The 8,559-nt window shown below is 45.4% G+C and overlaps 12 non-coding genes across 12 annotated transcripts; all 12 read left to right on the top strand.

Moving 5' to 3' along the window:
• Positions 1-294: 294 nt before the first annotated feature.
• On the top strand, positions 295-410 carry LOC142702969 (U5 spliceosomal RNA). The gene has a single exon (XR_012867345.1). It is a non-coding gene; the product is annotated as a U5 spliceosomal RNA (small nuclear RNA).
• Positions 411-724: 314 nt separating this feature from the next.
• Positions 725-840, top strand: LOC142702968 (U5 spliceosomal RNA). Its single transcript, XR_012867344.1, has one exon. It is a non-coding gene; the product is annotated as a U5 spliceosomal RNA (small nuclear RNA).
• A 314-nt stretch (positions 841-1,154) lies between these two features.
• On the top strand, positions 1,155-1,270 carry LOC142702972 (U5 spliceosomal RNA). Its single transcript, XR_012867347.1, has one exon. It is a non-coding gene; the product is annotated as a U5 spliceosomal RNA (small nuclear RNA).
• Positions 1,271-1,584: 314 nt separating this feature from the next.
• Positions 1,585-1,700, top strand: LOC142702967 (U5 spliceosomal RNA). The gene has a single exon (XR_012867343.1). It is a non-coding gene; the product is annotated as a U5 spliceosomal RNA (small nuclear RNA).
• Positions 1,701-2,014: 314 nt separating this feature from the next.
• LOC142702965 (U5 spliceosomal RNA) lies at positions 2,015-2,130 on the top strand. Its single transcript, XR_012867341.1, has one exon. It is a non-coding gene; the product is annotated as a U5 spliceosomal RNA (small nuclear RNA).
• A 314-nt stretch (positions 2,131-2,444) lies between these two features.
• On the top strand, positions 2,445-2,560 carry LOC142702964 (U5 spliceosomal RNA). The gene has a single exon (XR_012867340.1). It is a non-coding gene; the product is annotated as a U5 spliceosomal RNA (small nuclear RNA).
• A 314-nt stretch (positions 2,561-2,874) lies between these two features.
• On the top strand, positions 2,875-2,990 carry LOC142702963 (U5 spliceosomal RNA). Its single transcript, XR_012867339.1, has one exon. It is a non-coding gene; the product is annotated as a U5 spliceosomal RNA (small nuclear RNA).
• Positions 2,991-3,304: 314 nt separating this feature from the next.
• Positions 3,305-3,420, top strand: LOC142702977 (U5 spliceosomal RNA). The gene has a single exon (XR_012867352.1). It is a non-coding gene; the product is annotated as a U5 spliceosomal RNA (small nuclear RNA).
• A 314-nt stretch (positions 3,421-3,734) lies between these two features.
• On the top strand, positions 3,735-3,850 carry LOC142702970 (U5 spliceosomal RNA). The gene has a single exon (XR_012867346.1). It is a non-coding gene; the product is annotated as a U5 spliceosomal RNA (small nuclear RNA).
• A 314-nt stretch (positions 3,851-4,164) lies between these two features.
• On the top strand, positions 4,165-4,280 carry LOC142702962 (U5 spliceosomal RNA). The gene has a single exon (XR_012867338.1). It is a non-coding gene; the product is annotated as a U5 spliceosomal RNA (small nuclear RNA).
• A 314-nt stretch (positions 4,281-4,594) lies between these two features.
• LOC142702961 (U5 spliceosomal RNA) lies at positions 4,595-4,710 on the top strand. Its single transcript, XR_012867337.1, has one exon. It is a non-coding gene; the product is annotated as a U5 spliceosomal RNA (small nuclear RNA).
• Positions 4,711-5,024: 314 nt separating this feature from the next.
• LOC142702959 (U5 spliceosomal RNA) lies at positions 5,025-5,140 on the top strand. Its single transcript, XR_012867336.1, has one exon. It is a non-coding gene; the product is annotated as a U5 spliceosomal RNA (small nuclear RNA).
• The last annotated feature ends 3,419 nt before the right edge of the window (positions 5,141-8,559 follow it).

Below are 8,559 nucleotides of genomic sequence, written 5' to 3'. Positions count from 1 at the left end.
CAGAAAGAGTGTATTTCTGGCTCCAGTTGGCTTGAAAGTGGCTGAATTTGCATATTGACAACATGGATGGCCTCCTTCCGTTGAGAAGCAAACTTGTTTATGCACTGTGTTGCCGGGGTGGATAACAAGTGAAAGCTGCCAAGTGGCAGCCAAAAGAAGAGAGGAGCCTGGGAAACATATGCATTGTTTCTTGTATGTGCTGTCTGTGTTTTTATCCCCCTTACGGGTGGTCTCCCTGGGCTAACACAGGACTGCGGCCATGGCGTGAGGAAAGGAGGAAGAGTTTGTCCCTTAGTACTCTGGTTTCTCTTCAGAACGCATAAATCTTTCGCCTTTTACTAAAGATTTCCGTGGAGAGGAGCAAAACTGAGTTTTGTAGCAATTTTTGCATGCTCCAGCTTGCTGGGGTTTTCTTGTTCAGGTTGAAAAGCAGAAAGAGTGTATTTCTGGCTCCAGTTGGCTTGAAAGTGGCTGAATTTGCATATTGACAACATGGATGGCCTCCTTCCGTTGAGAAGCAAACTTGTTTATGCACTGTGTTGCCGGGGTGGATAACAAGTGAAAGCTGCCAAGTGGCAGCCAAAAGAAGAGAGGAGCCTGGGAAACATATGCATTGTTTCTTGTATGTGCTGTCTGTGTTTTTATCCCCCTTACGGGTGGTCTCCCTGGGCTAACACAGGACTGCGGCCATGGCGTGAGGAAAGGAGGAAGAGTTTGTCCCTTAGTACTCTGGTTTCTCTTCAGAACGCATAAATCTTTCGCCTTTTACTAAAGATTTCCGTGGAGAGGAGCAAAACTGAGTTTTGTAGCAATTTTTGCATGCTCCAGCTTGCTGGGGTTTTCTTGTTCAGGTTGAAAAGCAGAAAGAGTGTATTTCTGGCTCCAGTTGGCTTGAAAGTGGCTGAATTTGCATAGTGACAACATGGATGGCCTCCTTCCGTTGAGAAGCAAACTTGTTTATGCACTGTGTTGCCGGGGTGGATAACAAGTGAAAGCTGCCAAGTGGCAGCCAAAAGAAGAGAGGAGCCTGGGAAACATATGTATTGTTTCTTGTATGTGCTGTCTGTGTTTTTATCCCCCTTACGGGTGGTCTCCCTGGGCTAACACAGGACTGCGGCCATGGCGTGAGGAAAGGAGGAAGAGTTTGTCCCTTAGTACTCTGGTTTCTCTTCAGAACGCATAAATCTTTCGCCTTTTACTAAAGATTTCCGTGGAGAGGAGCAAAACTGAGTTTTGGAGCAATTTTTGCATGCTCCAGCTTGCTGGGGTTTTCTTGTTCAGGTTGAAAAGCAGAAAGAGTGTATTTCTGGCTCCAGTTGGCTTGAAAGTGGCTGAATTTGCATATTGACAACATGGATGGCCTCCTTCCGTTGAGAAGCAAACTTGTTTATGCACTGTGTTGCCGGGGTGGATAACAAGTGAAAGCTGCCAAGTGGCAGCCAAAAGAAGAGAGGAGCCTGGGAAACATATGTATTGTTTCTTGTATGTGCTGTCTGTGTTTTTATCCCCCTTACGGGTGGTCTCCCTGGGCTAACACAGGACTGCGGCCATGGCGTGAGGAAAGGAGGAAGAGTTTGTCCCTTAGTACTCTGGTTTCTCTTCAGAACGCATAAATCTTTCGCCTTTTACTAAAGATTTCCGTGGAGAGGAGCAAAACTGAGTTTTGTAGCAATTTTTGCATGCTCCAGCTTGCTGGGGTTTTCATGTTCAGGTTGAAAAGCAGAAAGAGTGTATTTCTGGCTCCAGTTGGCTTGAAAGTGGCTGAATTTGCATATTGACAACATGGATGGCCTCCTTCCGTTGAGAAGCAAACTTGTTTATGCACTGTGTTGCCGGGGTGGATAACAAGTGAAAGCTGCCAAGTGGCAGCCAAAAGAAGAGAGGAGCCTGGGAAACATATGTATTGTTTCTTGTATGTGCTGTCTGTGTTTTTATCCCCCTTACGGGTGGTCTCCCTGGGCTAACACAGGACTGCGGCCATGGCGTGAGGAAAGGAGGAAGAGTTTGTCCCTTAGTACTCTGGTTTCTCTTCAGAACGCATAAATCTTTCGCCTTTTACTAAAGATTTCCGTGGAGAGGAGCAAAACTGAGTTTTGTAGCAATTTTTGCATGCTCCAGCTTGCTGGGGTTTTCTTGTTCAGGTTGAAAAGCAGAAAGAGTGTATTTCTGGCTCCAGTTGGCTTGAAAGGGGCTGAATTTGCATATTGACAACATGGATGGCCTCCTTCCGTTGAGAAGCAAACTTGTTTATGCACTGTGTTGCCGGGGTGGATAACAAGTGAAAGCTGCCAAGTGGCAGCCAAAAGAAGAGAGGAGCCTGGGAAACATATGTATTGTTTCTTGTATGTGCTGTCTGTGTTTTTATCCCCCTTACGGGTGGTCTCCCTGGGCTAACACAGGACTGCGGCCATGGCGTGAGGAAAGGAGGAAGAGTTTGTCCCTTAGTACTCTGGTTTCTCTTCAGAACGCATAAATCTTTCGCCTTTTACTAAAGATTTCCGTGGAGAGGAGCAAAACTGAGTTTTGTAGCAATTTTTGCATGCTCCAGCTTGCTGGGGTTTTCTTGTTCAGGTTGAAAAGCAGAAAGAGTGTATTTCTGGCTCCAGTTGGCTTGAAAGTGGCTGAATTTGCATATTGACAACATGGATGGCCTCCTTCCGTTGAGAAGCAAACTTGTTTATGCACTGTGTTGCCGGGGTGGATAACAAGTGAAAGCTGCCAAGTGGCAGCCAAAAGAAGAGAGGAGCCTGGGAAACATATGCATTGTTTCTTGTATGTGCTGTCTGTGTTTTTATCCCCCTTACGGGTGGTCTCCCTGGGCTAACACAGGACTGCGGCCATGGCGTGAGGAAAGGAGGAAGAGTTTGTCCCTTAGTACTCTGGTTTCTCTTCAGAACGCATAAATCTTTCGCCTTTTACTAAAGATTTCCGTGGAGAGGAGCAAAACTGAGTTTTGTAGCAATTTTTGCATGCTCCAGCTTGCTGGGGTTTTCTTGTTCAGGTTGAAAAGCAGAAAGAGTGTATTTCTGGCTCCAGTTGGCTTGAAAGTGGCTGAATTTGCATATTGACAACATGGATGGCCTCCTTCCGTTGAGAAGCAAACTTGTTTATGCACTGTGTTGCCGGGGTGGATAACAAGTGAAAGCTGCCAAGTGGCAGCCAAAAGAAGAGAGGAGCCTGGGAAACATATGTATTGTTTCTTGTATGTGCTGTCTGTGTTTTTATCCCCCTTACGGGTGGTCTCCCTGGGCTAACACAGGACTGCGGCCATGGCGTGAGGAAAGGAGGAAGAGTTTGTCCCTTAGTACTCTGGTTTCTCTTCAGAACGCATACATCTTTCGCCTTTTACTAAAGATTTCCGTGGAGAGGAGCAAAACTGAGTTTTGTAGCAATTTTTGCATGCTCCAGCTTGCTGGGGTTTTCTTGTTCAGGTTGAAAAGCAGAAAGAGTGTATTTCTGGCTCCAGTTGGCTTGAAAGTGGCTGAATTTGCATATTGACAACATGGATGGCCTCCTTCCGTTGAGAAGCAAACTTGTTTATGCACTGTGTTGCCGGGGTGGATAACAAGTGAAAGCTGCCAAGTGGCAGCCAAAAGAAGAGAGGAGCCTGGGAAACATATGTATTGTTTCTTGTATGTGCTGTCTGTGTTTTTATCCCCCTTACGGGTGGTCTCCCTGGGCTAACACAGGACTGCGGCCATGGCGTGAGGAAAGGAGGAAGAGTTTGTCCCTTAGTACTCTGGTTTCTCTTCAGAACGCATAAATCTTTCGCCTTTTACTAAAGATTTCCGTGGAGAGGAGCAAAACTGAGTTTTGGAGCAATTTTTGCATGCTCCAGCTTGCTGGGGTTTTCTTGTTCAGGTTGAAAAGCAGAAAGAGTGTATTTCTGGCTCCAGTTGGCTTGAAAGTGGCTGAATTTGCATATTGACAACATGGATGGCCTCCTTCCGTTGAGAAGCAAACTTGTTTATGCACTGTGTTGCTGGGGTGGATAACAAGTGAAAGCTGCCAAGTGGCAGCCAAAAGAAGAGAGGAGCCTGGGAAACATATGCATTGTTTCTTGTATGTGCTGTCTGTGTTTTTATCCCCCTTACGGGTGGTCTCCCTGGGCTAACACAGGACTGCGGCCATGGCGTGAGGAAAGGAGGAAGAGTTTGTCCCTTAGTACTCTGGTTTCTCTTCAGAACGCATAAATCTTTCGCCTTTTACTAAAGATTTCCGTGGAGAGGAGCAAAACTGAGTTTTGTAGCAATTTTTGCATGCTCCAGCTTGCTGGGGTTTTCTTGTTCAGGTTGAAAAGCAGAAAGAGTGTATTTCTGGCTCCAGTTGGCTTGAAAGTGGCTGAATTTGCATATTGACAACATGGATGGCCTCCTTCCGTTGAGAAGCAAACTTGTTTATGCACTGTGTTGCCGGGGTGGATAACAAGTGAAAGCTGCCAAGTGGCAGCCAAAAGAAGAGAGGAGCCTGGGAAACATATGTATTGTTTCTTGTATGTGCTGTCTGTGTTTTTATCCCCCTTACGGGTGGTCTCCCTGGGCTAACACAGGACTGCGGCCATGGCGTGAGGAAAGGAGGAAGAGTTTGTCCCTTAGTACTCTGGTTTCTCTTCAGAACGCATAAATCTTTCGCCTTTTACTAAAGATTTCCGTGGAGAGGAGCAAAACTGAGTTTTGTAGCAATTTTTGCATGCTCCAGCTTGCTGGGGTTTTCTTGTTCAGGTTGAAAAGCAGAAAGAGTGTATTTCTGGCTCCAGTTGGCTTGAAAGTGGCTGAATTTGCATAGTGACAACATGGATGGCCTCCTTCCGTTGAGAAGCAAACTTGTTTATGCACTGTGTTGCCGGGGTGGATAACAAGTGAAAGCTGCCAAGTGGCAGCCAAAAGAAGAGAGGAGCCTGGGAAACATATGTATTGTTTCTTGTATGTGCTGTCTGTGTTTTTATCCCCCTTACGGGTGGTCTCCCTGGGCTAACACAGGACTGCGGCCATGGCGTGAGGAAAGGAGGAAGAGTTTGTCCCTTAGTACTCTGGTTTCTCTTCAGAACGCATAAATCTTTCGCCTTTTACTAAAGATTTCCGTGGAGAGGAGCAAAACTGAGTTTTGTAGCAATTTTTGCATGCTCCAGCTTGCTGGGGTTTTCTTGTTCAGGTTGAAAAGCAGAACCGATAAAAACACAGGGACATATACAGAAACACCGAAAAAGGCCATACTTGCAAATGGACACAGCCAGGCCAGAAATGCTGATGAAAGGGCGAGCAGGTGCTTTAAATAATAATAGCCACTCCCACTAGTCTTGAGGGGAGTGGTGTGCGGTGCATGGGATGTGTAGTAAGAAATAATAAATGAATAGTGTGTGTGCAAGTGTAATACTATAAGTGAAATATAGGGGGCAGTAATAAATGAAGTGCCTCAATAGAAATAAATGGATAATGGGGTGCAAGTGAGTGAAACATGGAGGGATAGTGTGTATGTCATGAGGCACAACGTGTATAGCCAGGTAGAAGCCTATTTGTGACGCCTTGATAATTCATAGAGCGGGCTACCCTGCTTGCTATGCCAAACAACAACACACCATGCTCTCCCAGCATCAAAGACCCGGCTGTGTCCAAGAGAAGCGAATATACATAATGAAAAATACCTGGGGTATTGGTAATCATTTTGGCCAAAAGGACGCAAGCTCGCAATCCACGACAAGGATCCCCAGACTTGCGAGTCCCTAAATCCTAAACTGGAACAGAACGTTCCTGATGCACAAACAGAACCGATAAAAACACAGGGACATATACAGAAACACCGAAAAAGGCCATACTTGCAAATGGACACAGCCAGGCCAGAAATGCTGATGAAAGGGCGAGCAGGTGCTTTAAATAATAATAGCCACTCCCACTAGTCTTGAGGGGAGTGGTGTGCGGTGCATGGGATGTGTAGTAAGAAATAATAAATGAATAGTGTGTGTGCAAGTGTAATACTATAAGTGAAATATAGGGGGCAGTAATAAATGAAGTGCCTCAATAGAAATAAATGGATAATGGGGTGCAAGTGAGTGAAACATGGAGGGATAGTGTGTATGTCATGAGGCACAACGTGTATAGCCAGGTAGAAGCCTATTTGTGACGCCTTGATAATTCATAGAGCGGGCTACCCTGCTTGCTATGCCAAACAACAACACACCATGCTCTCCCAGCATCAAAGACCCGGCTGTGTCCAAGAGAAGCGAATATACATAATGAAAAATACCTGGGGTATTGGTAATCATTTTGGCCAAAAGGACGCAAGCTCGCAATCCACGACAAGGATCCCCAGACTTGCGAGTCCCTAAATCCTAAACTGGAACAGAACGTTCCTGATGCACAAACAGAACCGATAAAAACACAGGGACATATACAGAAACACCGAAAAAGGCCATACTTGCAAATGGACACAGCCAGGCCAGAAATGCTGATGAAAGGGCGAGCAGGTGCTTTAAATAATAATAGCCACTCCCACTAGTCTTGAGGGGAGTGGTGTGCGGTGCATGGGATGTGTAGTAAGAAATAATAAATGAATAGTGTGTGTGCAAGTGTAATACTATAAGTGAAATATAGGGGGCAGTAATAAATGAAGTGCCTCAATAGAAATAAATGGATAATGGGGTGCAAGTGAGTGAAACATGGAGGGATAGTGTGTATGTCATGAGGCACAACGTGTATAGCCAGGTAGAAGCCTATTTGTGACGCCTTGATAATTCATAGAGCGGGCTACCCTGCTTGCTATGCCAAACAACAACACACCATGCTCTCCCAGCATCAAAGACCCGGCTGTGTCCAAGAGAAGCGAATATACATAATGAAAAATACCTGGGGTATTGGTAATCATTTTGGCCAAAAGGACGCAAGCTCGCAATCCACGACAAGGATCCCCAGACTTGCGAGTCCCTAAATCCTAAACTGGAACAGAACGTTCCTGATGCACAAACAGAACCGATAAAAACACAGGGACATATACAGAAACACCGAAAAAGGCCATACTTGCAAATGGACACAGCCAGGCCAGAAATGCTGATGAAAGGGCGAGCAGGTGCTTTAAATAATAATAGCCACTCCCACTAGTCTTGAGGGGAGTGGTGTGCGGTGCATGGGATGTGTAGTAAGAAATAATAAATGAATAGTGTGTGTGCAAGTGTAATACTATAAGTGAAATATAGGGGGCAGTAATAAATGAAGTGCCTCAATAGAAATAAATGGATAATGGGGTGCAAGTGAGTGAAACATGGAGGGATAGTGTGTATGTCATGAGGCACAACGTGTATAGCCAGGTAGAAGCCTATTTGTGACGCCTTGATAATTCATAGAGCGGGCTACCCTGCTTGCTATGCCAAACAACAACACACCATGCTCTCCCAGCATCAAAGACCCGGCTGTGTCCAAGAGAAGCGAATATACATAATGAAAAATACCTGGGGTATTGGTAATCATTTTGGCCAAAAGGACGCAAGCTCGCAATCCACGACAAGGATCCCCAGACTTGCGAGTCCCTAAATCCTAAACTGGAACAGAACGTTCCTGATGCACAAACAGAACCGATAAAAACACAGGGACATATACAGAAACACCGAAAAAGGCCATACTTGCAAATGGACACAGCCAGGCCAGAAATGCTGATGAAAGGGCGAGCAGGTGCTTTAAATAATAATAGCCACTCCCACTAGTCTTGAGGGGAGTGGTGTGCGGTGCATGGGATGTGTAGTAAGAAATAATAAATGAATAGTGTGTGTGCAAGTGTAATACTATAAGTGAAATATAGGGGGCAGTAATAAATGAAGTGCCTCAATAGAAATAAATGGATAATGGGGTGCAAGTGAGTGAAACATGGAGGGATAGTGTGTATGTCATGAGGCACAACGTGTATAGCCAGGTAGAAGCCTATTTGTGACGCCTTGATAATTCATAGAGCGGGCTACCCTGCTTGCTATGCCAAACAACAACACACCATGCTCTCCCAGCATCAAAGACCCGGCTGTGTCCAAGAGAAGCGAATATACATAATGAAAAATACCTGGGGTATTGGTAATCATTTTGGCCAAAAGGACGCAAGCTCGCAATCCACGACAAGGATCCCCAGACTTGCGAGTCCCTAAATCCTAAACTGGAACAGAACGTTCCTGATGCACAAACAGAACCGATAAAAACACAGGGACATATACAGAAACACCGAAAAAGGCCATACTTGCAAATGGACACAGCCAGGCCAGAAATGCTGATGAAAGGGCGAGCAGGTGCTTTAAATAATAATAGCCACTCCCACTAGTCTTGAGGGGAGTGGTGTGCGGTGCATGGGATGTGTAGTAAGAAATAATAAATGAATAGTGTGTGTGCAAGTGTAATACTATAAGTGAAATATAGGGGGCAGTAATAAATGAAGTGCCTCAATAGAAATAAATGGATAATGGGGTGCAAGTGAGTGAAACATGGAGGGATAGTGTGTATGTCATGAGGCACAACGTGTATAGCCAGGTAGAAGCCTATTTGTGACGCCTTGATAATTCATAGAGCGGGCTACCCTGCTTGCTATGCCAAA

The sequence above is a fragment of the Rhinoderma darwinii genome, unplaced genomic scaffold (assembly GCF_050947455.1).
Source record: "Rhinoderma darwinii isolate aRhiDar2 unplaced genomic scaffold, aRhiDar2.hap1 Scaffold_2506, whole genome shotgun sequence".
NCBI classification, from domain to species: Eukaryota; Metazoa; Chordata; class Amphibia; order Anura; family Rhinodermatidae; genus Rhinoderma; species Rhinoderma darwinii.
This window is presented reverse-complemented; position numbering and strand designations above follow the sequence as displayed.